The following is a 25,885-nucleotide window of genomic DNA, read 5'->3' on the forward strand; positions in this document are numbered from 1 at the left end:
AACATGTTTAGAGGTTGGAGTAATGAAAACAAGGAATTTGATAGAGGCTATATTTATGGAAGGTCACAGCCATTGTCATAAGAGTACATCAACAAATGGAGATTGCAGCAGAAGAAATACCCTGATGTCTTTTCCATCTGCCATGCTCCCTCCTGCCAGGGCCTGCCATTGGCTTCAAGTCAGGGGATAAATGAGCGAGTTGGTCTAATTCACAGAGGCCAAGCTGTTTGGGGCACAGAGCAAGGAAAAGGATGAAGGAACAGGTTCTTGAGAGTATAAGAAACCACACATGCCTTATATTTATTTTACTCATTGTCTGCCTGGTGTAATGGGGCATAGTAGAAGATATTAATTGGGCAAAAGAATACATTGCATATGTACTAAAGCAAACTAATCCAGAAGCTAAGTTCATGCTGTACTTCCTTTCACTGAAAAAGTATTTAACTTTAACAAGTTGTCTTATTGCTAAATATGGTTGGAAAAGCCTTTTACTGTTTACATTAAGTAGTTCACAAACCACCTTCTGAATTCCTATGAAGAACATTAAGAACTGAAGTAATTTGGCAACGATGTGGGAGGGATCATATTTGGACACAACAAAATGAAATGACTCATTTGAAAGTTGGTTGGGAAGATGAGATGAATCATAAATTATTTCCTGGCAGGGCATAATCAAGATTTAGTCATACTATAAGTGGTCTAGCATTGGTTAGTGTTAACTGGAGCAAACCCCCAGGAGAAGACAGAAGTGAGTATTGTTGGGGACGCTTATGCTCCTTATGTTTTTATTAATATAAAATCTAAACTTTGTCTCTTAAACCAAATTTTCTATGAATATATCAAGCAAGAAGCCTTATTCTGAGACTATTGCCCTCCTGATAAGACTTTTTGTCAGATTTTACATTTGACAGGTACTTTTCTCTATCATGCTAAAGGTGATAAATATACACATTTGAGGCAACATTGTGGATTGTTCTGCTTTATAACAGATCAAACCCACTCTAGCTCAGTTTCTGTGAGTTAAGAACTTGGCTGGACTTACCCAGGTGTCCTGACACAGGTTCTTTTATAGAACTGAACCATAAAAGACTTGATTAATAAGAGATCTAACTCTAAGTTCACTCACCTAAGGATGGAGTCTGTTTCTCATGGAGCATTGGACTGTGGGTATGAACTCGTTGCTAGACTGGATACTGTTGTCATGGTCATGCACATGGCAATCCAGCTGGCTTCTACAAGAGTTAGTAAAGGAGTGAGCAAGAGAAAATGTCCAAAATGGGTGTCAATAACAACCTATCTTGCCATTTTCTGTTCATAAGTTTATTCCATCCAGCTCACTCTCCAACTCACACGAGGGAATGGATCTTAGCCGATGCCACTGGGAACTCACTCAGAGGCTGCCCCTCTTCTCTTACTCCCATTTCACCCTATCCATTTCTATGATTGGGGTTCCATCTAGATTGCAACATTCACCCCTGCCTGTCTGGTTTTCTTGTGGGTTTTGCTATGGGTGACTTAGACAGAAGGAAGAAAAACAAAATAAACAAAAAGAAATCAGAATATTTATTTCCTCCCTTTCTTTCTGTCTTACATACAGTGGTCTGTGATGGCTATGATGCAAATACAGCTTCTGCCTCAGGGCCTCATTTCCACAGCTTCAGCCCTCACTGAGTTCCGGCAAGTACTGGTGCCACCATTCTCCTTACTTCCAGGAGTAGGGATGGCTCTGTGGTCTAGATTTTCCAGTGCTTACATGCATTCCCATCCTATTATGGTTTGAATGAGAATGTCCCGCATAGGCTTGGATATTGGAATACCTGGTCCCCAGTTGATGGTACTAATTGGGGAGGTTGAGGAGGTGAGGCCTTGCTGGAGGATGTATGACAAGGGGAGGAAGCTTTGAAAGTTTGTAGGCTTGCTTCACTCTGGTTCCACTGCGTGCTCCCGGAAATATGACCTCCCAGTTTTGTGTTCTGCCACCCACTTCTATGTTCCATACTCCCCCATTTCGAACTCTTCTTTGAAAACATAAACCAAAATAAACTTTTTTTTCCTTGAGTTGCTTTTGGTCATATTTTATTGCAACAGCAAATTGCTAGCTAATCTATGCCTCTTCCTGTTTCTTCAGCTCTATCTACACCATGATGGTTTGAAAATGGTTACCAAAGGGAGTGGCACTATTAGGAGGTATGACTTTCTTGGATGAAGTGTGTCACTGTGGACGTAGACGTTTAGGTCTCATTTATGCTCAAGCCATGTCCAGTGAGACAGTTCATTTCCTATTGCCTTTCAATCAAGATGTAAACTCTCCATTCCTTCTCTAGTACCACGTCTGCCTGCATGCTGCCTTGTTTCCCACCATGACAGTAATGGACTAAACCTTTGAACTGTAAGCGAGCTACCACAAAATTATATGTTTTCCTTTATAAGAGTTTCATTGGTCATGGTGTCTCTTAACAACAATAGTAACCCTAACTAAGACTTAAACCTTGATATATGATCCTTTCCATATTTTTTTTATTTCTGTGCTATAACCTTGAATAACATGTATCTTATAAAGGAGAAGATTTTTTAAATGCACACACACACACATGCACACATTTTAGTGCTAGACATAGTTGCCATATAATTTCAACTCTGTGATGAATAGATTATAGTAAAATTTCTTTGAATTACATGGAAGAAACAAAATAGATTTGAGTATGTGAAAAATCTTCATTTATCCCAAAACATCCATCTTATGATTTGTCTAACACCTTAAGGGAAATACTATTTAAATTACCTTTATGGAAAAAAAGATAAATTTAAAGCAGTAATTGTTTTTTCCATTAGAAAAAGAAAGGAGAATTTTGCTTAAATGAGGCAGTAAGATTTTTTCTTATTTTTTTTTTTTTATTATATCCTGGCCACAGTTTCCTCTCCCTCAACTCTTCCCTGTCCTTACTCCTCCCCGTACTGACCCCTGCACCATCCCCCAGATCTAATCTTCCTCCATTTCCCTTGATAAAGAAAGCAGACCTCCCAGGGATATCAACCAACCATGGCATAACAAGTTACCATAAGACTAGGCACAAACCCTCATATCAAGTCTGAACGAGACAACCCAGTAGGAGGAAAAAGTCCCAAGAGCAGGCAAATGAGTGAAAAATATTTCCCACTTCCATTGTTAGGAGTCCCACAAGAATACCCAATTATACAACCTTAACATCTATGCAGAACATCTACCTCAGAACCACACAGAGGTCTGTGATTGTCACTTATTCTAACAGTATGCTGGATTTATTTTTCAGGGGATCACTAAGTTTACAAAAGCAAAAATGTAAAATAAATTAGTATAACCAAAGTGTGGTGTTCCTATTATACCATTGGTATATCTGCGGTGCATTCCAACTGCATGAACTGTGAAAAAAAATTACTAGTGAATTTTTAATTTGTGTTAATAATTGTAAACTAAACTGAGATTTAAAAGCATTTTGGGGTTTTACTCATAAAATACTTAAAACAAACATGCTGTGATTTTGAAGATGATGTACCCTAAGTAAAGAGGCTGTGACCCACTGGAAAAGGACAGTCAAAAGTATTTGCTAAGTTAGATTATCTTGCTCTACAAGATGTAATATTGTGGAAATTTGGCATTTTCATATTTTACTTTGTCGGGGCAAAGTACCATATTTTCTGTGATGTTGGCTTGTGTCCCTTTGCCACCATAGTAAAAAAAAAATCCCCTTAATGTTCTGGGTTATAATTTCCTTGTCAGAATGATGCAAATCCTAAAGACCATCTGTTTTCAGCAGACAAAATGTGTTACACAGCCTTGCAAGTGATTTTTGCAAAATTGACTTGCTCAATATTTTTTGTACCTGCCCTTTGCCTCAGGGTTTGTTTCTTGGGCAATGAATTTGCAGTCTTAATTCTTCCTGACATCTGTATGGTTATTTGCAGTGGGTGAGTGAGTATGGGAACATTTGAAACCATGAGGAAGAAGAGCATGGTAGGTGGGATCCGGTCCATTCAAAAGCATTGTATCACTGTAGAATTCATTAGGTGTATTTTTAGATAGGCTAATTACTCAGCTCTTTTTCATCTTCTTTGTTTGTTGGTTTTAATATCTAGGAGTTCCTTTTCTTGTCCTAATTGGCAATTTTAGTGCCATCACACTGACAACTTTTCTCATTAATTCAACAAGAAACCTGAGATGATTTGCTGAAAGCCATAAAAAATCTGAAATTATAGTGAGCCTTTTTCCTGATGCTTATAATCAGCAAGACAACTTAAAAAAAAACTAAATGTGAATTAGGTGATTCAAACTAAAAATATTAAGCAAGAAACTTTAATATTAAAATCTTGGTGTCTTAACTATGTCCCCCTCTTCCATGATAAACACACATGTAGCATGTGTTCACCCAGCTGCAGTCAAAGCTGTGCTTGCTTACAGACCGAAGCTATCTTACAGAGCCCCCAAAAGCAAAACATCTAGACAACTGTTCATTTATAAAGAAAATTGTTTTAAAACATTTTAATCATTATCCTACAATGATACTCTTTTCAAAAACATGATAGTTGTGGAACAGTCTAGAGAAAAAAAATCTACAAATCCATCTATTTCTAAAAAATAAAAACATTATATTGGAAAATCTGTTACTCACTCACCTGCCAAGTTCTAAGATTAGAAATCTTTGTTTGCACTGTAATAGTTGATACTACTGAAAGCTGCTAAGTCATAAGGAACCTGCTTCCTATTCCATCTCAGATGCTCCTTCTTCAACAATGTTCTAAATTAAAAGGCTTACAAGTCATCCCAAGCTTACAGTTTTAAAAGCAAAGCAATGTTTGGGAATATTTCTTCTTTTATTTGTTTATGTATGTACAACCCCATTAGAAATGACTATATAGTATCTGTTCTAAATATCTAAACAGCCACAAATGCAACAAACTGTCATGACTGGGGTAAATGGAAACCAGCTCTGAAAAGTATGAAACCTATAATTTTTCCCATTGAATTTGAGGCCACATTTAACATGCATGCAGTGCCTACAGAGGGCAAAAGAGGACATCATAACTAGCTCTGGAGTTCAGTTGTGAACCACTGTGTATATGCTAGGAACTTAATCGTGGTCCTCTCCAAAGTAGCAAATGCTCTTAACTGCTGAGCCAGCTCTCCAAAACCCAAACAACAGCCTTTTTAATCTGGGGCAGACTTGGTTAATCTCATGTTGTATTTCTTGGTTTTGAAATTTAAAATGTAGAACTAGCAAAGAAACTATTGTGACAGAGTTTGTTTTGTTGCTTTTATTTTACATAATTTGAGTAAAACCTTTTAGAACTGTTCCTACCACAGAAAATCACTCAATAAATATTGTTATTGGTTCATCAATAACACAGGAACTTTGGCTTAAAACACAAAATAATTTGGGTGAAAGTTTTTGTTATAAAGGTATATTTTGCCTTGTCATAGGAATAACTGACTCCAAGATATTCACCTTTTGCTAGGCTCTTTCTAATAAAGAGATGAGTCAAACTTGTGTAAATGCAAAAATAATGTTATTTTCTATTCTATTAAAAATAGATTATTTTCATAAGATATATACTGATTATGGTTTTCCCTTCCCCAATTCCTCCTTGTTCTTCTCCACCTTCCCCCCCTAGCAGATCCATACTCGTTCTAAATTGCCCTCCTGAATTTGTTTTGCCACCTAATATTGTATTCTGTCTATGAAAATGGAAAAGACCCCCCCCCCTCCATTTAGTGTGTAGTTCTGAGCATCCTGCTTCTGTTTACTGGCACTCTCGAATGCTAGAGGAAAGTATCCTCACACTGCAGATGTGGAAGCAGTTGAGTGCCACTGTGAACTCAGTAAGACATGTAGACAGTGGACACTGATTCAACTTGAGGACAAAAATGTCAAGACTTGAAATAAATGGAAAAATTCCAACATAAAATGGTTAGAAATTTCAAAATGTTGATTAATCCAAGGCTATTAAGCTCCGAGCCTGTTTCTGATTATGTGGGAGGAGGAGAGTTGTGTAAATAGTAGTTACATTTCCTTGAATGTGGCATAACCCTTGAACTTACTGTATTTAGTCTTCTTCCTATGCTTGGAGGGATTATTTCTCATCTAGCAGCATTTCCCTTTGTTGTGAAGAATTGATTGGAGACACTTTCTTTGTGCAGGGTGGTTGAAGGTGGGTTTTTTTTTTTCTTACATAAGATGTTACTTTTCCAGTGTGTTTCCACCAGAATCTGGCTATTTCTGTGGACCCTTGGTGTTTACACAGTTTCTTTTGTACTGTGTCTTGTTTGTTAATTGTTTTCTTCAAAGGAAGACCATCTGGTATGGTCACAGTCTATCTTTCCAGGAATAAGGACTTGATTATTTTTTATTATTCTATTAGATTTTCTATACAACATCAGCCAAAAAATAACAATTTGGGTGATACCATCTTTTATTTTTTTTTTACTTTGAAGACTAAACAATAAAACTTGGAATGAAGTGCTTTCTTTACATTGAAAAGTAATCATTGATTTTCCAAGTTTCTTTTTTCTTTTGTTATAGAGATTTTCAGGGAAGGGCATTTATGTTTTTGTGCCCTAAACTCAAACTGAACATATATTTAAAAAATCATGAAAATGTTGAGGTCTAAGCTTGTTCCATAAAATGTCCCTAGTCCTCAAAAATAATCTGAATAGCTCTTTCAAATTTTCATGATACTTTAATAAGGATAGATTCTACATACATACCTAGAGGATACTTGTACACCTATAGATATGTATAGACACCATAATTTCCTAGAATCTGTGAAAATAACTTGTTTGACTGAAATAATTTGACAGATATCACTAAATAGGGTTCTGTGACAGAACACTTACTCAATTATCCAAGTCAACCTTCAGCAGAATAACAACTGTTTATGAAAGAAGCAGAAAGAGAGATTTGACTACAACAAAGAGTGGCTAGCAATTCAAAGACCCAAGCAATGTGTGATATCTTCATTGGAAGATAGAGGCCAGGAGCCACTGGATGCCAGAAGTACAGCTCTAGAAGGAAAAGCCAGGTGCTCTTCTAGAACCTCCCATGGTGGTGCAGTCTTGTTAGCATCTTGGTTTTGCCTCCATAACTCAAACAGAATTAAGTGTCTCTTGCTTTATGGCACTAAGTTTGTGTTCCTTTGTTTTTAATAGCCACAGAAAACACAGTACCACATATTCTCTTTAGTTAGTTAGATATATTAAGTAGACAGTATGGAACAGAATAGATGCAAGAAAGGATGATTATATGGTTTTTGACAATTTGTTTAATTTTGTAAATTGATTGTTGCCCCTCTCTGATTATCACTACAACCATATTACCTATTCAGGCAAAACTGTGATTATTTGCTATGAAGACACTTTTAACTTTGGGCCTGTTCATATATCACCACAATCTTTTTAATTCGCTCATGAAGATATGATGCTATCACCTTTCCTGTGGCTATAGTAATATGAGCCTAGATACCTGGCAAATGTTTCACTGAAGAAGCTCTAGGGTCAGATGAGGAACACTTGGTGTGGTGAAAAAGCAGCAATTCTGAGTCTGGTACATCCAAATCTGAATTCTGGGTCTATTATGAGGTTTGAGACCTTTATCATCTCTGGGTTGTAGCTTCCTCCTGTGTGAAATAGGAATTTATAAACAGTGCCATATGCGATAAAAATTAAGTCTCATTTATATTTATAACCAGATTATAATGCTCCAAATCCACATTTCCTTCAGTAGCACAGTTTTTTTTTTCTTTTTCATTTCAGATCATCAAAAGTTTCTGAGACTTTAGGCTTTCCTCATTACCTGATACAGGAGCAGTAATCAGCTGATCTGGACTGCAGAACTGCCAACCACACAAAAGACTTTGATATCTAGTCCTCCGGGAGTTGCTGGCACTATCTGCTATCTGCCTTCCCCCACACCTCTGATGGAGGCTAAATTTAATTCTCATGTCCTCATTTCAGAACTACCCCTAACCATTCAGTGACTGTAGTTAAAAGAGTATCTTGGGTTAAGTGACCAGAGGGTAGAGGATGTCCTTCCATGTTATGCTTTTACCTGTGGTATATTGGGCAGCAGATAGCCAGGCACCAAAGCCACAGGACAGATTTTATCTCTCAGCGCTTCAGTTCTCCCAGACATACATATTCCCCCCTGGGCACAATCCCCAGCACTGAATTGGATGAATGGAGAACGAAGATGGCAAGAATAATTTAGATAAACTCACAGCGGGCAAATCCGTTCTGTTAGTTGGAAGCTGCCAGCTTTATTTAGGACAGTTTCTTAACCTTTGTAGATGCTATCAAGCAAGAGCTGTGATCTTGTATAAACCATTCCAAAACACAGCACTTGGTCCAAATTGAAATTTAATCTCAGGCTCTTCTCTTTATGGAGTCGAATATACCAAGTTTGTTCATGTTTTCCTTAGACCTTACGATATTGCAAATTCTTCAGAATATATGTGATCCTACAAGCCTTGGAAGATACAGACCAGTAAACAATCTTAGAAACATGTGGTGTACAGGAAAAAAAGATGGTTTGTCTTCTGAAACTATGTTCAGGACAGAAGATAGTAAAAGTTTAGGCTTCTCAAGAGGACAAGGGGCAATAATTGCAAGGCAACCCTAGCTGGGCAATGCTGTGAGATACAACTTTTCGCAGAGATTTAAACCAATTAAGTGGCTTAAGAATGAAGTTTCAGTTACAGTAAAGCTTGTGGTTGATCAATGAAATATGGCTCAGCTATCATATAGTCTCTAAACTGAAAATAAGCAGAGTTAGTGGGTTTGTTTAGATTTTTCATTGGAAACACAATGACCCACTTTTTTTTCATTAAAGGGAATATATTCAATGCCAGAAAACATGGCCTATCTGTGTGGACTCAGGGTTCTGAGTGAGATTTTGAGATTCTGTCTGAAGAACACATGGAACAACATGGGAACATGCTGTGCACAATCAGTTGCATCATCTATCTCAAAGTCATCTGATGGGCTTTGCCCAAATAAATATATTTGAGTTGACCAAACAAACAGATTCCTTTAAAAGCCGTTTTTATTTTGGTTGGTTGGGGCTACTGTAACAGAATACAGATTAGTGTATGTAAACCACAGACTATAATTTGCTCCTGGGACAGAAGGTAGACGTTCAGGATGAAGAAGCCATCAGGTTTTGTTGTTTCAAAGGCTTGTCTTCCTGACTTGCAGATGGCCACTTTCCTGTTACGTCATCCTGTTAAAAGCCCTTTGTGCCATGCAGCCCTGGTTCTTCTTTGTGTGTCCAAAAGCCAGATAAGATTAGGACCCACCCACATGACTTCATTTGAACTGAAGAGCTGATTTAAACGTTCTGTTCCAATTGGAATCTCAACCTGTGAACCTGGAGTCTAGAACTTCCAAATGTGAGTTTTATGAGACATAAGAGCGAGAACACATAGGATCTGAACTGAATTGCCTTTGTCTTCCTCTTAACAGTGTTCTCTCCTGTCCAAATTTTTATAGATAGTTGAGTAACAACACAGAATCTCCATGTAGTGTAGGATTTGCATCTCATTTTCTCAGGTTAGCTTCATGTCAATAAAAGTGGCAATGGGGTACAGTGCCTCAGACAAACAACACAAAAGGCTTGATAATGTAATAAATGGGGTTTGAGGAGCTTTTTCTCAATTTTAACTGTCATCATGGAACAAGTAATAGAAATATTGAAGTCTGATTTTCAAAAGATTCATAATATTTACTTAATTGCATTTTCCTTTTAAGGAGAAAATTGATAACTAGGTTGTTCTTGTGACTATATGGATTATACAAATGGTATTTTAATCTTTAGCACAGCTACTGATTTTGTTATGTTACAAACACATCATAATATATTTGCAAATCTGCCAGCTAAGTATAGAAATTGCAGGGGGAAAAAAACCCTGGGTTTATGTTACAATAGGCTAAAAGAGCAAACATTACACATTTATTTAGAAATAGCACATTTATTGTTAACTTTCACTATTAAACTAACCTTCTCAAATAAAACATCTTATATTGGTGTGCATGTAGAAATGACAAAAGGTGACTAGGAACGGGGAGCTGAGGCATGAGCATAGATCCACAGCAAGGAAAATTAATATTAGATATTAAGATGGCAAATATTTAGCCCATAAATCTTGAAATATCAAGGTTATCTGAAGGTCATCTCCCATATTTGTGCCAAGGTATGTGAAAGAGATCAGTGTATTTAATCCTCTCTCCTTACCAAAAAAATCTTTTTACAAGAAAGTCAAGTAATTTATGAGGATCTGGTTATTTTCAATTTCTATTATGCAACCAGTATTGAGCAAATTAAAGACACTTTAATCCAGGAAATATGCAAATTACCAACCAAATTTTAACCCTACTGCACAATATGTCAGAAGAATAACAGAAATAATTGCTGTCAGTTTGTACTTTTTTGACCAATAATTCTCTGCATTTCCTGCTAGTCACTTGACTGATGCAAATGACCTTATTTTTACAGCATGCTTTTATTAAATAGTTTATTATTTTGGCAGACTAATAAAGATTTTGGTATTTGCTTTTATTTGCAATAATATTACCACCACATAAAAAAGGATTTTATGTTCTTTTTGAGGAACAAGGAGGATAAAAGTGGTGATGGATAGTACAACTGAGGCATCAGCAATGAGCTGGAAATGAGACGCATAAATATGAAAGCAGAGCTAAGAAAATAGAACGGCACCCTTGGCCTTTCTTAAAAGAACATGCACACTTCATGCTTCATTCACTCGGCTACAGAAACTCCTTTTGTTTCCAGGGAGTCAGAGACTGCACGCAAAGTCTGAAATGCTATTTTTACTCATTCATAACTGATGGATTCCTTCTTATTTAATTAGACTTATGCTGGGAAAATACTTCCAAGCCTTATGAGGATGTTTTGATTTGGAGGGGGGAAAACGTAACTGAAAAATTGGTGGCCACAGAGACCGAAGGGGGAATCAAAATATTTATTCATTTCTAAATATTTAGCACAGATCACAACAATGAAAGAACCAACACTTAGAGTCTATATACCATCAATCGCAATCACACAATAAAGTTTTTGAAGTGTGTGACTGAGCAAATAATATGATATTACTAGATAATAGCTGGGGGATAATAGAATGTAGGATGGAAACTTTGGAGATTATATGTTATATCTTTGCTTGTCAATGCTTGTGTTTATTTAAAAATTCAGATCTCTTGCATGTAACCTGTTTTCTGACCTAGTATTGGTATATAAATTGTACAGCCAGATAATAGATTTATTGTCAGAAGAATATTTTCAGCATTGATTCCATCATCTTCATTGTTAAACTCGTTTCTTGATTGTACAGCTTAATTGTTATCATAAAAGAAAACAGACTGTGCCCAATAAACTAAAAGGAAAGGTGAGTCTCCCCCCCCCCCCCATCAATGGCCAGAAACTGAACTGGCACACAATGACTTTTAGCTCAGTAATATTCAGATGTGGAACTCAGCCAATAGATAGAAAGTACGAGAAAGTAACATACTATGAGCTGAGAAAGCCACTGCTTCGTTATCGACAAGACTCGAATCGTACAGCGGGAGAGAGTTCTACCATTTGGACCCTTGTTGCAAAGGCTTACAATAGACATGCTTCTGACAAGAGGTTGGTGGTAGCAGAACAGACTTAACAATTAATGGTATGCCAAGGCTGAGTTCAGAGAATTGCTTTACCCAATGCCAATCATTCATTCCTGGCAGTAGCACTTCACATCTTTCCTGGGATGCCATCCAACCACAGTGGCATCTAAAATATATCGAGCAGTGTTGTTACAGTTGGAGGTGAAATTGAAATTTGCGCCAAACAGAAGTGACAAATTCACATGGCTGAGTGTTGCCTAGCAATCAGGTCCAAGGGGGGAATGTGGCAATTCTGCCTTTACCCATGAGTGTGTGGGAGCAGGGGAGAGAAACATTTACATTAGGGTTTGGGTGGTCTCACAAGTAAAGCCAGGTATACTAGAGGCTATCTTTTACTACCAGGACATGCAGAGAAGCCAGGGAAAGAGAGCGGCAGGCTGAGGTTGGTGGCATAAACAGCTTTAGTGAGAGGCTGAAGCTCTCAGCAGTTAACCTGGGGGAGGGGGAGAGAAGCAAGATGCCAAGATGCCAGACTTGATGCTCAAATTGATGGCAATTGGCCATCCTACTGCCTTTTGACTGCAGGCCTCTTGGTGCACCTCTGTTCAGCTATCACTTGGCAGCTGGGGGGCCCCAGGGTACAGTGAGCAAATGGTGGCTTTTTCTCATCAGAAATCCACCTGAAAGCAAGGCTTCTGATGTGTGGCCAGACTTAGGAGGCCGTGGAAAGAAAGGGGTACTGAGGCTGGAATTCTTACTGCTTTGTACTTACCCGGATCATTTTATTTCTTTGGGTTGTGGGGGCATGTTCCTCATTTTACCTATAGTGTATTTTATTATCTGGGATATAACATCTGACATACATGACTGTGCCCTCAAATGGTGAATGAAGGAACACATGGCTATATCAAACTTCCAGCCCTAAATTGAAGGGGAATAGTGTTTGCCCCTCGTCCTAATATACATAATTTGAATGGGGGCATTTTTGATCAGTCCTTATTTGGAGGAGATAGAAATTTATAAATATGGGAAATATATGGCTATGCTAGTGAAAGAGCTTGTGGAGGAGGGGGCAGCTCTCATGGGCTCTTTCCCCATTGCCCACATTGCTTGTTCTTTCTGTGTTGAACTGTTGGGACCTCATCAACTTCCTAAATCTATTCTTCCCATTCACATATGAAAGAAGAGGTTTCTGCGTGGAGGTTTCTCATCCCGCACACCCATTTTACTGAGTCAGTTTTGAGTAAATGCTTATCCTCAGTCCTACAAACCATCAGTGTCATTGTTATGGCATTTAATTAAATTTATTTGGAACCTATAGTGTTCTGAAGGAGACTCTTTAATATGGAAGTCATCTCTTCAAGTGGCATCAGACAAGTGCGAAGTGCTATGCAAATCCAAGATCCTTGTGTTGTCCGTTTGTCTAATGAACTGTTTAGTTCACAATAGATGCCAGTAAACAAATGAATGTGCTGAATAAATGGGTAGATTGCTGATGGCTGATGAATGTATGAAAAACATATATAGTTTTAAAGTATTAGGGCTGTAGGTAGAATATTTGCTGTACAGGCATGAGGATATGAGTTTTGATTCCCTAGCACACAGGTAAAATTCAGGCAGACAGGCCTTTGTTGTAATCTCATCAGTAGAAAATGTTGAGATTGATAGTTATGGAAGATGGAAGGCTCACTGGGCAGCCAGTCTAGCTCAAATGGCTAACTTCATGTCCAGTGAAAGACTTAGCCTCAAAACCAATTAAGTATTAAAGTGACAGAGAAAGATACTTGATGATGACCTGTGGCCTCCAAACATGCCTGCTTGTACCAGTAGCATCCATATACCTATACACCTACATATAGCACTCATGTGTAGACAGACAGACAGACAGACAGACAGACAGACAGACATATAGATAGATAGAAGCTGTACGGATCATCAATCTGACAAATAATTATAATTACCAAACGTTATTTATTCCTATTTTGTTATGCTAATTTTTTAAAGAATTATTTTGCAACTGCGAATGGGGAACACATCTTTAATTCTAGCATTTAGGCGACAGAGGCAGACAAATTTATGTGCATTTGAGGACAGCTCTACATAGTGAATTTCAGGTCAACTCGGGAGAGCTCCATGGTGAAACCCTGTCTAAAACAACAATTGCATATGAGGTTTGCCCTCTAAACTTTTAAGATGTATGGTGCAGCACTACATATGTAAGCACTGTGATGCACATCAGAGTTCTAGAACTCTTGTCCTGTCCTATGTAGGCTTTATATTCACTGACTCCTCTTAACCTGTGTCCTACTTTCTGCTGTTAGTTTGATTGGCTCTAGATACCCCATGTAATCATGCTGCATATGTTTTATGACTGCTTTAATTCACTTAGCACAATGTCTCCCAAGCCCTTCTGTGTTGGATCACATAGCAGGATTTCCCCATTTTTGAGCTGAACTGTGTTCTAGGGCGAGCATTCATTGCATTTGCTCTGACCATCTTTTGATGTGCATTTATAAGGTAGTAGTAAATCTGAGAATTTAAATAAGTCTTCCAGATGCTGGTTTCTATATTATTGGATACCTGCTCAGAAAAGGAAGACTAGATCATAGAGTAATCAATAACTGTTGACTATCTTGCATTTCCTTCAGGAATGGTAATATTAAGCATTTTCTCATATACCGGCAGCCATCTTTATATGTCCTTGGAGAATAGGAATTCAGGCTCTTAGCCCATTTCAAATTCAGATTCTTTGTTGTTTTTCTGTTGAATTGTATGAGTTGCTCTGTGTTCTGGATGTGAATGTCAATCACTTGCTCTGTGAATTCAGTTCCCCCTCCCATTCTGGAGCATGCAGCCTCACCTCATTCTTCTCTTTCCTTCTTCTGTGTGTGCGTGTGTGTGTGTGTGTGTGTGTGTGTGTGTGTGTGTGTGAGTGTGTGTGTGTGTGTGTGTGTGTGTGAGAGAGAGAGAGAGAGAGAGAGAGAGAGAGAGAGAGAGAGAGGGAGGGAGAGGGAGGGTGGGAGGGAGGGAGAGAGGGAGGGAGGGAAAGAGAGAGAGAGAGAGAGAGAGAGGGAGGGAGGGGGAGGGAGGGAGGGAGGGAGAGAGAGAGAGAGAGAGAGAGAGAGAGAGAGAGAGAGAGGTCCAAAGAAAACTTTGTGGAGTTGATAATCTTTTCCTACATTTTCATGAGTCTCAAAGAGTGAACTCAGGTCACCAGACTTGGGTAGCATGTGGATTTGTGCACTGAGCCTCTCCTGGCCCTGTTGTCCCATTTCTACAAAATATTCTACCATTTTTATGGGAATTTCAGAGAATCTATAGATAATTTGGAATAATGCCATTAATTATATTGTTTTCAAATCAATAGGATAGGCTATTTTTCTTTGATGCTATTGTGAATAGGATATGTAGCTTTATTTCCTTTAGACTTATTCACTGGGAATGTGTAGAAACTCAGTAATATTGGTTTTGGATTGTACTTTTCAGGATTTGTTTATTGGTTCTCAGAGGATTTTGGTGGAGCCGCTAGGTCTTTCCAGCTATAATGATATTTAATGTCCCTGGTAAACCGAGGTAAGTGCTCTTTTGATTTGTTCACCTTCCTAAATTACTTAACTAAATAAAGTATTAAATCTCACAATCATGAAATAAGTATATTTACAGAATTGTCTACTTCATGTTTTTGGATCACAGGTAACTCAAACTCCAGAAGCTGAAATGGCACACACAGAGGTAGTCTGTCTTTGTAAGAAAAAACATTTCATAACATCAGAAATAAGCAGTGTCTATTTTCATTGTATTAAGATTTGTATGGCTAGTCAGATGGCTCAATGATTAAGAGCTATTCTTTCAGAGGATCTAGGTTCAATTCCAAGCACCCACATGGTTGCCTCACAATTGACTGTAAGCCCCAGGAAATTCAGCACTCTCTTCTGACTTCTGATGGCACTATACACACATGGTACATATATATACACACACACATTCAGGCAAACACATAAAATAAAAATAAATGGGATTTCAAAAATAGGTTTGAAAATGGGACTGGAGAGATGGCTCCATTGTTAAGAGTACTGGCTGCTTTTTCAGAGAACCCAGGATTCAATTCCTTTCCCCTGTGTGGCAGCATACAACTGTCTGTAACTCCAGTTCCAGGTGATCTGGCACCCTCACACAGACATACATGCAGGTAAAGCATCAATACACATAAAATAAAAATAAGTAATAAAAAGATCTCTAAAATTGTTTTAAAAAAAAGCATCAAACATTTCCGAGAAATGAGAGATTTAAAAATCCTATTTCCCTATTTTAAACTTTCCTTTCCTGTGGCTGTGCTCATCTTACTGTAGCCATCCCTTTATTGATTTCTACCCATCTGTTGTCACACAAAGATGTCTTCAACCCTGGTACTTTTTGGGATAAATATACATATATTTCTGGCCCACTTCTTTTATTCTTCAATAACAATAAGAGATGAAACAAGAACAATATTATGATAAAGATTTTTATATTAAATTTCTTACCTGTTAAATCATCAAGAAAGTTCTGTTATTGTTGTTTTTTAACATAGAGGTGTCAAGAGGATTGATATAAGTCCCCCCACTCAAAAATGAAAGATACTAGAATTCAAACCCGGAGGTGAACCCTATTCCAGTGAGTGTCTTGGGCTAACAGTCTGCTGCACCATTTACTTTCTGTTAGTTCTCTGCCACACCCACTGAGTGATGGGAAATGTCTAAGGCAATAGCATCCTTGCTTAGGAGCATTTGGAAATGAGTGTGTATGCTAGGGGTGGTTAAACACTCATAAAAATACTCTGAGATGTGGCATATTATTTCAGATTAAAAGATCTAAAAATCTCAGAAATAAATTTTGTGGATTGTGGATGTCACACAAGAACCCTTGTATTGTTTCTACATTTTTAGCACATAACACTAAGCTTTGAGCCTAGTAATCTCAGCCCAGGTTTATTAGACTGCCGAAAAACACTAAGAAGTATTGGGGAATGCATGAATTTTAAAGTTAATATTCCAAGCTGTCAAAGGAATGTATTTATCTACAATGATTAGCCAGCAGATTGCCTGTAAAGTTGTTACTAAACTGTTGCTTAGTATCCTTCCAGGTCAATAAGATTACAGATGAGTTGCTCGAGATACCCAGACATCTCTTTGATTGGCAGATATATCTGTGTAATGAAATGGAAAATCAAATATTATTTAAATGAACTTAATTATTTAACAAACTATTTCTGAAATCAATGCTCTGAAGTATTATAAGTTATAAAAACTGTGCATACATGATTTAAAAGTTGAAAACTAATGGCTACTCATGTTCTTAAAAGTTGAGTGAATGGAAGCTGGGTATGGTGGTGCATGTCTTTAATCCCAGCACTTGGGTATCAGAGACAAGTAGATCTCTATGAGTTTGAGGCCAGCGTGGCCTAGATAGATATTTTTAGGTCAGTCAATATTATAAATGTGACCTTCTCTCAAAATGGACAAATAGTCAGACCAAATTGAGTGAATGGGTTCAGGTGTCTTATCTCCAGACCAGTTTTAAGCAAACACCACTGCTAACCTACCACGGAGTCACCTCTCATGGTCACCATCTTAGCGCTAATTAATTATTCAGCTCCACTTGTCTGGCAAGTAGCATGTAGTTGAAACTAGATCATTGCCTGTGGATTTCTGTGACTTGGAGACCAAACTGGTGTACAGGAGTGATTTCAATGCTACCTATGCCAAAATAGTAAAATCTTGTCTCAAAAAGTCAATCCTCCACACAAAGGAAAGAAGAAAATGAAGTCTTTCAACTGAAAGAATATGTGTTTTAAATGAACAAAGATTATTATTATTATTTTTTTTAGAAAAGGCTGAATACATTTAGTGGAAAACATTAGGTGACCAATTTCTTTGGACTGAGAGTGTGCATGAGGTAGATGGTATATAAAGAATAGTTGTCAATTGCAGGTATGCAATAATAGGTAGGTAAATCCTACCAGTGAATATCGCTCTTTATGTCTTTAGTAACTACAATGTATTGATAATTCACAATGCAGAAGATACTATGGCTTATGCTATTTCTGTTTCCACTGTAGTGTTTAGCAGGGTGTTAAACCATGGTAGTCACTCAGTGAAATCCTGAAGCTGACTGTATGGAAATACAAAATAACCATCAATTTGGAGGATATCTCATTAAATTGTCATTCCCATCATTCTGCAGCGATGTAAGCTTGGACTCGTGGCATATTGAAAATTATTTTCCCAATTGTGTAAAGGGACTCCTACAACAGAATATGTATCACTTATAATAGTATGTAAATGCTTTTGATAATATTTACATACAGAAGTGTTAAATATAAACTCAACAGTTTGCTCATTGGGTGCAGGGCGATACAAGCCCAAACCTGTGTGGTTGTTAGAAATCAGGTCCCTTGGAACTTAGTATTCTCATCTTGAGAATAAAGTCAACACGGAAGTGATTAGTGAAGTCCACTAAAATGCTACTCTCTCTATTTCTGAGACATGAAATATCAGTGATGTCTGTAATCAAACACTTTCTAGGATCCAATACACAAATACAGTACTGAAAGAAATCAGTAATAGACCATTAAAAACTGAACAGGATGACTCTAATCATTGTGGATGTACTTACAACATGACTAATATCAGCTGGTGCGAGCCAGGGGTGATGTTCATATTAGCTTGCAAATACAAAATAAATAAATAAATAAACAATAGTGAGTATTTTATTAATCCAAATTTATGTGATTTAGTAGAACGCTAGTTTTTCTTTAGTGATTTTTTTCTACTTTGGTGTCAAGTTGTATTTTCATGGTACAAAGGTAATAAAACATAGTAATTATTTATTCAGATTACCTTATGTGGGGAAAAATGAAAAAGAATACATAAAGTTGAAAACTGAAAATTTCCTAATCTTTTATCTTCTGTTATTTCTCAGGTCCGTGAAACTTGAAGATCAGAAAAATCACAGACCTACAGAAGCCGCCTTTAAAATAGCTTGTATTTTGCCATCAGCATCAACATTACCATTAACAACACTTGAGACTGAACTTTCAAGAAAGGGCTATTAACATATTGAAAAGTGCCAAGTTTTTAATCTATCTAGCCTTACTTAACCTCAAAGGGGAGAAAACAAAATAAAACTCTCTGTACTCTGAGGGTGTAAAAAATGGAAATGAATAAAGGAACAAGAGGCAGTCCCCTCCCTAACTCCCGTGGCATTCTGAGTGAAATCTTTACAAGTTAGGAAATGGCGCTAGAAGCCCCTTCTTCTGGAGAAGTGGAGTTTGCAGCATTTAACAGAATCTTTGGCTCCCACCGACTTGAGGCAGGTACTGCCAGGCCTATCTAGGAGAAGTGAGATGAAACGAGGAAACACCAACGGCTTTGTTTCGAGTCGCTCTTCCAATTCCAAACTCCTGGGTGGAAAAATATATTCAAATTTGAGGGGACTTCTTAAGAAAAGAAATGCTTTGTGGAGATATTAAAAAAAACTAAGATCAATAAGCTATAAAAATTTGAAGTCCGTGTATAAGGTAGATTTTAATGTCACAATAAAAACTTGGCTTTGATAATGTTTTTTGACTAACATTTGGAGATATTTTTATTGTCAATTGACACACAGTTTTTAATAAGTGGAGACATTTTGTGACTTTTCATTAAATTTATATTCATTTTTCCAAATTGCAAACGTTTGTCATTATATGTTCTTTTATTTATCCAAATATATTTATATATTTTAATATTTCTATGTAATTTTATTTGAAGAATACTTATTTGTATATGTCAGTTTTGGGTATTATCTCAAATTATCTCTGAGCTTATTCAGATAAGTTGATCCAGAGTGAAGAAGGTAAAAGGTAAACAGAGAGAATTGAAAGACGTACTCAGTGCTAATCATTTTAATCTGTGACCCAAAGTAAAATCAAATAAGAAGTTTGATTTACTTACACTAAGTCCATCAGCCCAGTTGATAATACTACATGCTTCCTTAGCCTGAACATTGGTCCATATATAAGGTTCATCAATAATTGGGGTGCTTGAAACAGTATGAGTAGGCTTAACACCAGTGATATTGTACAAATGCAATCCTCTAGAGCAGTCATTTTCCACCTCCCAAAGCCCACACTCAGTGACACACTTCATTCTTCAAGGCCACACCTTCTCCAGCAAGGCCACACCTCCCAATAGTGCCACTCCCTATGGGGATATTTGCGTTCAAACCACCACACTAGAGAAGAAAGGAACACACATTTTAGCTTTCCTGTTTGTATGCATTATTCGTAGCCACATCAAAGTCATTAGTACTCATATCATAGTATCATGGATGCATGTACCACTTATCACATTCAGGCTCACTGTGAAAGTGTACATATGCATGTGGACATTTCCCAGTGTTCAGGGTGGGGGAAAACACATATAGACATAAATATTTTGACTAAACATTACCGAAAGGAAAAATTAGATTGTTTTTCAATAGGATTTTGCTATATAGTCCAGGCCACCTTCAAATTTATATTTCTTCTCTCTCTAGCTTTTTTCTGGGATTACAAACTTGTCCAACATTTTCAGTAGTTTATGTTCTTTTATGTGACTATTTGTGAACAGTATGAAGCAAGTGGGCAATTGAATTATTTTAACTGCATGATATCATTATCTCTTCATTTTTATTTACCCTTTGAAAATTATTCTTATATTCTTTATACATCTTTCTATACCTATAATTTTAAAGATACTAATAAATTTTAAAGATACCTAGTAAAAGTGAATCTCTATGTGAAGGTTGGGGAATGGGGGCATGCACTGCTCTAAGACATTATCTACCTTTAGACTCCTCGAAAGTCCTCTAAAGGATATAGTATTCTGTTTTAATTCCATCACCAATAATATTAACAGTAGCTGTTTTATACTTGTTTTGAAGTTAGAACATCGTGATTCAAATAATGCTTAAGGCACCAAGCTAGTGTGTAGGATGGACACAGTTTTTGAATTTATCTTTTTTTGTCAAATCATGCAGGGAGTATACTTTTCCCTTCTAGACTTCTAGACCACATGCTTTCTTCAGTCCAAAAAAAAAAAAATAGGGTTGTTTTATATGAACAGAACATCGGGTCCAGATTAAGATGTTAAGATTTGGTGTCAACAAGAGCAATATAGCAAGAAATTTCATTTTTAGTCAGTCATACTTTATTAGACAAATATGTTAGAACAAATATTTAATCTCATGGATGTTTCTCTGTTTTGGCCTTAACTTTGTCCTCAAGTTTGTACGTTCTCATCACCATTACCTCATAGAAAGTTAACTTTCCAGATTTCTAATTTTTGACGGTTTCTACTTATTTTGTTTCTAAAGGAACTTCCTTAATAGATAGTATATACTCTTTGGAGGAAAGTGGAAGCATAATATATATTATTATGAAGTGTGAGGGTCACTCTAAGGATAAACTGGTACAAATATCTATGTCTTCATAAATACCATATTTGTGTACATGATGTGTGAACAAGATTAATGATCTAATCAAAACCATCCCATAGGCCTGCACATGTGTGTGCACACATTCACATTCATCTTTTATGATGAAGCACAATTCTGGCACCAATGACATTTTGTATTTGGATGGAACAAGCTGGTGCCACCAAACAGGAACATTAATTCAGTGGCTCCTTAGCATGTTCCTATAGCAATGCAATGTATTATAAGCATGTTGTCTATATAAAGACAAACAAATAACATGTGTATTCTATTAGCTCTAAATCACAGCAGGGAGCTGAACTCATAGAAAAACAGTGCATCCAACCTTGTGCATATTAAGGGTTACTCATGAATGACTTACTGCGTGCCTAGGTTCCGCTCTGGTTCCATATAATTTACATAAGGATTCTTGAACACCACGCTCCTTTGCAAGTCAGCTCTCTCTGGAAGAGGCTGTCCATTATGGAGTCAAGGGTCCTTCAGGACCAACCTAAGGATAAGTATGTCCACAGGTATAAAAGAAAATACATAAAGTATGTTGGCCTCAAAAACATGTCTGAGAACTTTTTACCTGTGAAGAGCCCTTGGCAGCATTGATACTTTGGAGGATAATTCAAGCTGTCATGAAGGTGGGGAACTAGGTAGTTAAACTCTTGCAAGCTTATTGTGGCTCAGAATGCTCACCAAATACCCACGTAGGCCTGAATATACTTTATGTTGAGCATCAGAAAGGTCTGTCTCCTATTAATCTCCACTAGTTATTCAGGAAAATAGCAAGGTTAAAGCAATACAAAGGAAAAGCAGAAAGGCCCTAGATTTCCCAGACTTTGCTCATGAAAAATATGTATGTATATATAAATGTATACATGAATATATATATATATATATATATATATATATATGATATTGCAGTACTCATTCTTCGAACTCCACCTTTCAATATCAGTATGCTTTTAGTGATATCTTTCACTTTTTTTATTTCTACCTTTGCAGCACTATTGATTGAACTCTGGGCACTGTGCACACTAGCAAGGCACTCTACCTCTGACGCTGTTTCCACGGACTCATCATTTCTACTTTACAAACTCTATTTTAGAAAATATTACCATTGCCGGATTACTAGAGGGAGCGCAAGCGGAGAACAGCCATAAAGAAAGGGATGCGTCGGTCCTAATGCGGCCGTGGGCAGAGAAGGGAGGGCTTAGGTGTGCATTCCTTACTTGATTTTATTGTCTACATGTTGACTGCATTGCCCCACTGGGAGCTTTCTGGACATATTGTTTAAGGCATTTCATCAAGGAGAAACCATATTCTTGAATTTATATAGAAGAGATGCTTTGAATGCGAGGTTGTATCGGGTTCACCAGCTAAAACACAACATTCATTCAACAGCACTGGAATCAATAAACATACGTATTCTCTTTTAGGAAACAGCTTTATCATTTTTTTATAAAGAAACTAGGTATAACCTATAATGGATAGATAGATTCTGTATGTTTGGTTGCTAGAAAGTAGGCTTTGATAACTACTTTTCCGACACACACCCTTCTGAACAATTGGTGCATTAGCATTTTACTGCAGCAGGGTTATTCCTTTGTATGTCTCTGCATACAAATACATGGGCTAGAACTCAAAAGAAGTTTTAGTAAAAGGCATTAGAAGGTCTTTTTTTTGTTGTTGATGCTCCCATAGGGTCCAAAAGAGGATCTGTTAGAGAAGTGTTCAGCTGCTAATAACACAATGCTGCCACAGGCAGGGCTTTCTCCCCAACACTATGAAGTTTGGGAGTAGGTAGTATAGGGTAGATGTACGGTTCAGTCTTGCCACCCAAAGCCTAAATGCTTTCCATGTTTCCGTTCTTCCACACACGTTTAGTAGGCTTTTGCCCTCACTCTTGGCATCTTATAATTCCAAGAAAGATGCTTGCCCGCCATGTCTTATGCTAATACTTCCACAGACATAAAGAAAAGACGAAGGGGTGAGGAGGGAGGCCGGGATGGAGGGTGACTATATCTGGAAAGCAACAGCTTTCCCATCAATCCTAGCAGATGTCTGCTTGCATCTCATAGAGCAGGACTGTGCCACCTGATTAGGATGCAAGGGAGTCTGGGAAAGCAAGTATTTTTAGCTGGACAGATTGCTGCCTCTCCAAAAAAGCCAGAGTCCTATTGACAAAGCAAAAGTGAGGGACGGCACTGTGAAGGCAACTCGCTGTGTGTGCTCCTGGGCTAAGGAGAGACGTAATTTAATCAGAGGGTCATAAAATCAGAGTTGGGCTCCTGTGACGACACCCTTTTTAAAAATGAATTCCAACACAGAATGTTTCTATAGGGTAGAACTTTCATTTATGATGAAATGAAATCCAAATTTAGAGTTTTCATAAGCTTAACAGGGCTGGAAGATTGACTAGTGGTGGGGATGACATACTGCTTTTGCAGAGGTCCCAAGTTCAGGTCCCAGCACCCACAGCCAGCAGTTCACAAATGGCAAAAAAACACGTTCCCAGTGTTCCGATGCCCCTGACCCCCATGAGCACCTGTACACACAAACATCATAAGCAAAATAAATACAAATTGATCATTTTAAAAGAAGTTTAACAACTGCTTGGATATTCTTGATAGCTTTCTACCCTATGTTCACAGCTTAGAGGAGTGAGAAAGTCATGACCTTCATGTGGCTCTGAGCTTAGAGGCATCATGTTACCGGAACAATTTCTACTTACCTCTTCTTTCATTATTATTATTATTATTATTATTATTATTATTATTATTATTTGGATTTTTCAAGACAGGGTTTCTCCGTAGTTTTTGGTTCCTGTCCTGGAACTAGCTCTTGTAGACCAGGCTGGCCTCAAACTTACAGAGATTCGCCTGCCTCTGCCTCCCGAGTGCTGGGATTAAAGGCGTGCGCCACCACTGCCCGGCTATTATTATTTTTTTAAAAAAAGAAAACAAACCCTTTTTTTCTTAGACGTAACAATCCAAGTTCCCATTCCTCCCTTCCTCCCATTTCTTCTACTTACCCTCCCACCCAACCCCCATCCAATCCTCAGAGTAGGTAAGGCACATTGCTTTGAGAAATATCCAAGGCCCTCCCTACTATACCTAGGCTGAGCAAGGTATCCATCCAAAGAGAATAGTTTCTCAAAAAGCCAGTACATGCAGTAGGGATAAATACTGGTGCAACTGCCAGTGGCCCCTCAGTCTTCCCCAGCCATGCAACTGTCGACCACAGTTAGAGGAACTAGTTTGGACCTATGCTTGTTCCTTCCCAGTCCGGATGGAGTTGGTGAGCTCCCATTAGCTCAGGTAGACTGTTCCAGTGGGTGAATCCATCATGGTCTTGACCTCTTTGCTCATGTTCTCATTCCTCTCACTCTTCAACTGGACTTTGGGAGCTCCATACATTGCTCCGATGTGGCTCTCTGCCTCAGTTGCTGGATGAAGGTTCTATGGTGATATTTAAGATATTCATCAGTCTTACTATAGGGAAAGACAAGATTGGGCCCCTTCTCCATTATTGCTTAGGATCTTAGCTGGGGTCATTTTTGTGGATTCCTGGGAATTTCTCTAGAGCCATCATCTTTCCTTTCAAACCTTTTTTATAAGTAGCTGTCAGAAATGTTATGTAATAAAATCAAAAGTTATTATGAAAATGTGCATAATCGACACTTTAGGTATTGCCCTGTTTAGGGACTCTGACCTTTCAGTAAGGAAATTTGCAAAAAGCCAGTCTCTGATTTCAGGAAGTACAGAATGCCTAAAAAGAGTTAATCTTGAGCAAGAAAACATTTTGTTTGGCTCCTTAACCCAGACCGTCCTTGAATTCACAATCCTTCTGTCTCTGCTTTCTGAGTGCTCAAATTCAAGTTATGGAGTTCCACACCCAGAAAGCAATAGAATATTAGTCTTAGCATAAGATTCTCGAGTGTTCAGTTGTCTTTCTTGACAAAGAACCTTAGCTTTCTCTTGCTTACCATGGGTTGCATAAGCGAGAAGCATTAAGGCCTTTGATTCTGACAACATACTTGCAGAACAGCGATCACTTTACCAGATGACCTGTGAGAATTAAGAAACAGCGCACTTCTCTGTTCAGAGAAGTAGAAGCAATTTAGTAGTGGTTAAGAGTTGGAAATACTTCAACCTTTAATAAGCTCCTGGACTTTTTCCCGGATTCATCATTTCTTCATTTTGACAAAGCTTTCATAAACAGAACGTAGGGAGATATTTGGCAGAAAGGTATAATGAAACCGCTCCTTTGTAAGCTAAGCAACTAGAAAGAGAGGACGGACTCAGGCGTTTCTGGATTGAAACAATTCAGGCTGTTGTTGTAGGTGTTCATGGATGTTTTAAGTGCCTCGAAGGCCTTTATACTCTCCAAAACAATTTGTCTTCACCTATAAACTACACGTGTTAGCACACTTTTCAGCTGCGCCGTGCTCCTCCTTCACCGCCTGCAGGCCTAACATTCTTGGCACAGCACAAAGCTACTGGGTAACGTTTGTTAGCTTCCCCTACCAACAAGGATGTTTCTGGGAGTCAGCTAGGGTGTGCAGCTCAGATGCCAGACCAGTTTTCTTGATTTGCACAAGAAGGGCTCTGAGAACCCTTGTCCTTCGTCCACAGGCACAGAAAGCCCCTGCTCCAAAGTCTCACAGACTCGCACATTGTCTGCGTCTCCCTTTCTGCACGTTGCTCAAAGACGATCTGGTTCTTGAGAAGTCAACCTGGGTTCTGTGCATCC

The 25,885-nt window shown here is 37.9% G+C and overlaps 1 long non-coding RNA gene across 1 annotated transcript in view; it reads left to right on the forward strand.

The window, feature by feature from the left end:
- LOC121465675 overlaps positions 1 to 19,225 on the forward strand; it is a 32,208-nt gene extending 12,983 nt beyond the window's left edge. Inside the window, exons 2-3 of the long non-coding RNA XR_005976675.1 lie at positions 15,134 to 15,220; positions 18,608 to 19,225. This is a non-coding gene — a long non-coding RNA (uncharacterized LOC121465675). The remainder of the gene's footprint in view (positions 1 to 15,133; positions 15,221 to 18,607) is intronic.
- The last annotated feature ends 6,660 nt before the right edge of the window (positions 19,226 to 25,885 follow it).

This window comes from Microtus oregoni, unplaced genomic scaffold (assembly GCF_018167655.1).
Source record: "Microtus oregoni isolate MIOR12 unplaced genomic scaffold, Mior012 000031F_ref0000149, whole genome shotgun sequence".
Classification (NCBI taxonomy): Eukaryota; Metazoa; Chordata; class Mammalia; order Rodentia; family Cricetidae; genus Microtus; species Microtus oregoni.